This window comes from Bufo bufo, chromosome 9, assembly GCF_905171765.1.
Source record: "Bufo bufo chromosome 9, aBufBuf1.1, whole genome shotgun sequence".
Lineage (NCBI taxonomy): Eukaryota > Metazoa > Chordata > Amphibia > Anura > Bufonidae > Bufo > Bufo bufo.
The window spans coordinates 61,497,035-61,502,805 of record NC_053397.1 but is presented as its reverse complement, the minus strand read 5'-3'; the positions used below and the strand labels follow the sequence as shown (position 1 = coordinate 61,502,805).

At 40.8% G+C, this 5,771-nt stretch overlaps 1 pseudogene; it reads right to left on the bottom strand.

The window, feature by feature from the left end:
• Positions 1-1,740: 1,740 nt before the first annotated feature.
• Positions 1,741-1,841, bottom strand: LOC120979955 (annotated as a pseudogene).
• Positions 1,842-5,771: the final 3,930 nt, after the last annotated feature.

Here is a 5,771-nt window from a genome sequence, read left to right as displayed (position 1 = left end):
ACAGTGTGCCATTTATGTGAATTTTCATGTTCATTATGACATACCCAGGGAGGCCAGATCTAGCTCTTAGCTCCTTTTTTTCCCAACTTGTCTTCTCTAGCACTGATCTCCTTGTAGGTACTAGGGTGGGGGTTTCTGCACTACTCACTTGAACGGTTCAGGAGAGTAATTTGTATCATTAGTTCTGGGCATTCAGGCTGAAAAATATTAGAATGTAACAAGGTTTTGAAGGTGACAATAAGGAGTGGTGTTAGAATGAGGCATAAATCTGAAATCAGAAAATGACATATTTTTTTTTTTGGTAAACCTGTTTTTAAAGAATTGTTGGTAATGTTATTTTTAACTTACCATGCTACTATCTACTATATAAATCTTAAAATCCTGCAGTTTTCCCAATGTCCACTAAGACCTGTGCAGATCACTTTTCAGCAGCCATCTCATTATTATCACAGGCAAGGCTAAAATGACAGATATCACCTCTATATAGATGACAGGATCCACCATTCACAAGAGGTGACGTCACAGCTTATCTACTCTTTCCTTGTACAGTGTCCTCTGCTCAGGTCACAGAGCATGCCTAGAAAACTCTCCTATAGAAGTCCCTTCCAGTCTATTGTGTCCATAATGGTTTCTCTAAGGTACATATCAGGCAACATGGCTGTACCCAAAATTATGTTCAGGAAATATAATTAAACAATCTACAATTGGAAAATAAAAACAGATCAGAAAAAGGACATGTGTCCTGGTTTTAGCTGACGGATAACATTCTTTTTACATGACTTTTAGTCATTATTGTGACTACCAAAGGCCAGGTTATTGGGGAGCTAAGATGTATCTTTTTGGTGGATGTTTATCTTGAGATGATTCTATATGCAGTAAATTTGTATTCTGACCATCTACAAGTATTTACCAAAGCCACGGTGATGTCCATGATGTAGGGAGATGACATAAAATAGGTTCGGAACTACTAAGCTCCCCCTTTGATGACAATTTTTTTTAATGCCTGAGGTATGTGCTTTCTACATCCGTGCATCAAAATCGTGCAGCGTGTCACATAAAAACGTGCACTAGATCACAGTCCATCACAGGCCCTCTCCATAAGAGTGGCGTCCCCCATGAACCATACCTGGTCTCTCTGGACAAGAAGGCTCCTGCAAGGGACCAGTACCAGGACCAACCCACAGCTGAAGCTGGAGAAGTGCCAATCTTGCTCTGGCTTCCACCTGGCTGCCACCACATGTGTTGTCCAAGAGCCAAAAGTCTAGGTCTGGCCTCACCCTGAAGAGAGAGGCCAAGGGGTTTTGCAGGTGGTGAGGAACTAATATGGCCACACCCCCACCCCAGACTATAGGAAGGGTAAGGGCTGAAACCTGAAGATCCTAGTGACAAACAAACATGAAAAGTGAACACACAGTGAAACGAAAAATAAATAGTGAATGTGTGCTGATTATAGCCCAGTCATTCTTACAGAATTATAAAAATTCCTCCTCCTTACACCAGGTCGGAAGGCAGGGAAAAGAATAGATGTTTGTGCACTTAAAATGTGTGAAAGTGAAGTGTGAGCAAATGTGCTATTACTCAGTTGGCTCCCATCAGCAGTGAGTTCACCCTCCTCAGGGTCACCACACATCTGCACCTCAGGCTTTCAAGCACATCTCAGCCTGTGGCTTCAATTCAGTGGTCCCTTGGTCACCTACCATAAGGCCCTAATGGCTAAAGGTGTACACCCTAGGGATGACCATGTGGTTCTCTGTTCTACATCCTGGTGGCAGCTCTGTACCACCAGGACCTGATAAGAACAGATCCTACACTTGATCTTAGCCAAAAGGCAGAGAAGAGCAACTGCTGCATTACAATGTCTCGGTGTTAAGCACTTTCAGCTATGGGATCCTGGACTAATGTTGAAACCAGGTCAGATCTCTACTGGGTCCCATTATAGTGAATGGTTTCATGCAGGGAAGAGGAGTATCTGGCTGTGCTGTGCCTATTCTGGAAGAGCCTGCCAGATGATTTTATAGCTAGTTTTAAACTAGCCTAAAGTGGGTGAGGCAGCACATAATTTTTATTTAAATTTCTTTTTATTAAAAAATGTAAATTGATCAGAAAGGTTTGTGACAGGATTTAAACTCACAGCTTCTGCATCATAGCCCAGAACTTTAACCAGTACACTATATAGCTGCATAGCCAGTAAAAAAAAAATCTGAGACTTCTACTGTATAGGTCTCAGTAGAAGTCTCATATTATTATAATTTTTTTTTTTTATAACGGGCTATGCAGCTATTATAGCTGAGTGGTTAAGTGCCTTGGCTCTAATGCAGAAGATCATGAGTTTGAATCCCGGCAGAAACTTTTCTAAAATATAGGCTAAATTAGATGTAAATATACTGGGCTGTCCCCAAGCACTGACTTCATATATGGACATAGCTATATGTGGAGTCAGAGCAGAGACTCCTAAGCCGCAGACTCACACTGAGAGATTCCCTCACTGTACAGCGATCTTCTGCATAGAAATAGAGGCTAAATTAGATGTAATGTATAAAAATAGAAAAAAGTACCGCGGCACTCACCATCAATCTTGAGTTGCAGTTTATTTCATAGTAACAAAAAGGTGGTGGACATTGAACAATGCACAGGTGTGTGAATCGGCCACTGACTCAAGCATCGTGCTCGAGCACACGCGGTGTTCGGCCGAACTCCACAATGTGCCAAGCATAGTGATGTTCGAGCCGAACTGGTGTTCGGCCGAGCATGCCCGCTCAACACTAGTGCCTGGTTTCACAAGGTCACATGACTTTGAAGGAAATAGGTGTGACAGCAGGAAGAGGGCATGGTGTAAGATGCACCAACGTGCAACAAAATTGTAGTGCAAAGTAAGCCAATCAATGGGTGGTGTAAAGTTAGACAAAAGTGTCCGAAGATGCACCAGATTTTCAATTCAGCCATTGTGATAGATTTGGCACATCTGTAGACTATCTACAGTAGCATAAGGGTCCAGTTACATAGGTTGATGCCTGGCCAATAATAAGTGCTTACTGGCGCTTTTTTAAAGGGTCTTTCACATGGTCCAATGCACAGTGAATGGGGGACGAATTATCATTATTATGATCACCCCTGTTTACATAAGACAATGTACTGCTAACGAATGAGGAATCCAGTTGCTACATGAAAGATTTGATCATCTGACTAAAGAGCGTTCACTCATTTAAGTGGTAACTTCCAGCGCATCTGCACAGTCCAGTTATTGTTTGTTCCCAATAATTGGCCCCATCCTCAGCCTGTATAAAAGAGCCCTTAGTTTACACTGTCTGTAGACTATCTAGTATAAGAGTCAAGTTACGGGTTGATGCCTGGCCAATAACGAGTGGAGTCTGTTTAAAGGCTCTTTCACGTGGCCCGATGCACAGTTATTACGATCATTCATTCAGTGCATCCCTTGTTTACACAGGGTGATGTGCTGCTCACAAATGAGAATTTCTGGTGCCACATAAGATTCGATCATCTGAAAATAAGCATTTACTTGTTTGCACATTTACACAACCAAGTTATCGGGAAGGAACGTTTGTTCCCGATAATTGGACGGATCCTCAACCTGTATAAAAGATCCCTTAGCTTACACTGTCTAAATAATCAGTAGGATCAGTAGGGGCTTGTTCACATCTGCATTTGAGGCTCCGTTCTGTTATAAAGACTGGATAACAAAAAGTCCTGCATGCATGACTTTTATGTCTGGGGAAAAAAATGGAAACTGAATGGACTCCATTGTAGTCAATTGAGTCTGTTCACCTCCGTTCTGGTCAGTTATATGCCCTATCCGGCATTTCCGTTATTTCCTTCTTTCTGCGGAAAAGCGAAAGAAATAGCGGTGATGTAAACCCATCCAAAATCTTCCCTAATGAGTTTTGAAGAACATCAACCAGCGCTATAGAATTAACAAAGTTTGTTTTTTTCATCCGCAACTGAACATCTGAATAAATAGGTAATCAGATACTATTCAAGAACATAAGAATGCATTAGCTAACATTCAAAAGCGGAAATACAACCTTCCTCATTATATCTATCCACATATTATTAAGCTCCGTACAATGGGATCTGCTAAGAGACATCTGTAGGTTCTCGAGCTGAACAAGGGATTGCTTGTATAGTCCTTGAAACCATTAATATTATTGACAGATTTCTTAAAAACAAAAACTGCGTCATCGTTCCCCCTCCGATGCGTGTTCTTATCTGCTACACTTAGCTGTTATTGTGAAGGTTTTCTGGGAGAATAATGAGTCACTAGTTACTGAGAACAAGGGCGAGCAGCCCATCAGTGGCAGATCATCTGCAAACAATTAGGTCCTGCTACTCATTCTGCTCTGTTATAAAAGGCCAAAGGAGCCTGCGATCATTTATCTATCCAATTACCATAAAATGTATTAGCAATTCATTTATTAATGATTCATTAGTTAACTGCACATAATGAGCAAACAATAAGCAAGCGGCAGGATTGCGAGGGATTTTAAAGTGAAAAGGTTAGGCGCATTATCTGCAAGGAGCTGGCCACGAGGAAGTTAACACAGGACATAATTATGAAATCTGCAGTCTTGTGCCAGGCGCCACAAAACTCACCCTAATAGAAGTGAAATTAATATTTTTTCACATTTTAAATTTTTTTTTTTGCAGAACAATAGCTGCTGAATTTCTGCTGCACAATCTCCCTTCAGTAAGTTATATGGCACAATTAAGTTAATAAAATTCCAGACAGCAAGACTGTGTTCTTTGTTTGCTGTTCAGGGCCCTTCTAGAAAAACAATAAATCGCATTCATGTCAGCCGAGGCCCATCCCTTTGCTAATTACCTTGTGGTGCTGAAATGACTTCTGTGAAACTGGGAGCACGTAGGAACATACAACCATACAAGGGAGTCTTTTCAGTCTTGTGCAGTAAATGTGTGATAGGCCCCAGGCACACAGATGTTAAACCAGCGAATTCCCCTACAGATTACACTAATGGAAACCCTGTCAGGGAAAGTCAAATGCAGGATCTGTGGTCAAAATCTAATTAAATTTTCTGTACTTAAAAAGAATATGAAAGCCTGCGGGTAATGAAGAGTGTATATAAAAAAGCCTTTGCTTGTTTGTAAAACTGTTTAATTGAATAGTAACTACTATTGAGCTATAAGTCACAATGCAACACCTGTTATTGGAATGAGTATTCTGAATTACAGTCTGCGCGGCGGTGCCAGGGTTCAATCCAAATTAGTGCAAGCAGCCGTTACAGGAGCTATTGCTTAGGGAGCCTATATCCCGCTGTTCTTAATGAGTGTAGGCTGGGTATATATTTGTGGCTCTATGAAATTATCCGCAACCTGGATGCCTTGAGCTCTGATACAAAGGCTGCAGCAGATTCATTCCATAACATTAAGGAAATGAAAATGACTTGGAAGCTGTTTTGCTGTATGTATAACCTTATGGCCACGAGAACACTATCTGTATTATTACTGACGCAGACCAACTTCTATGGACTATGGAAAATCTGCATCTCAAGATAATATATAAATGTGGGGTTATAGCTGCAAATCGAAACATACAAGCACTAGTATCACTACTACTACTACTATTACTAGTACTACTGCTATTACTACTAAAACTACTGCTACTATTACTACTACTACTGCTACTAGTACTACTACTACTACTGCTACTATTACTACTACTACTACCACTACTATTACTAATACTACCACTATTATTACTACTACTACCTCTACTATTACTAATGTGACTACTACTA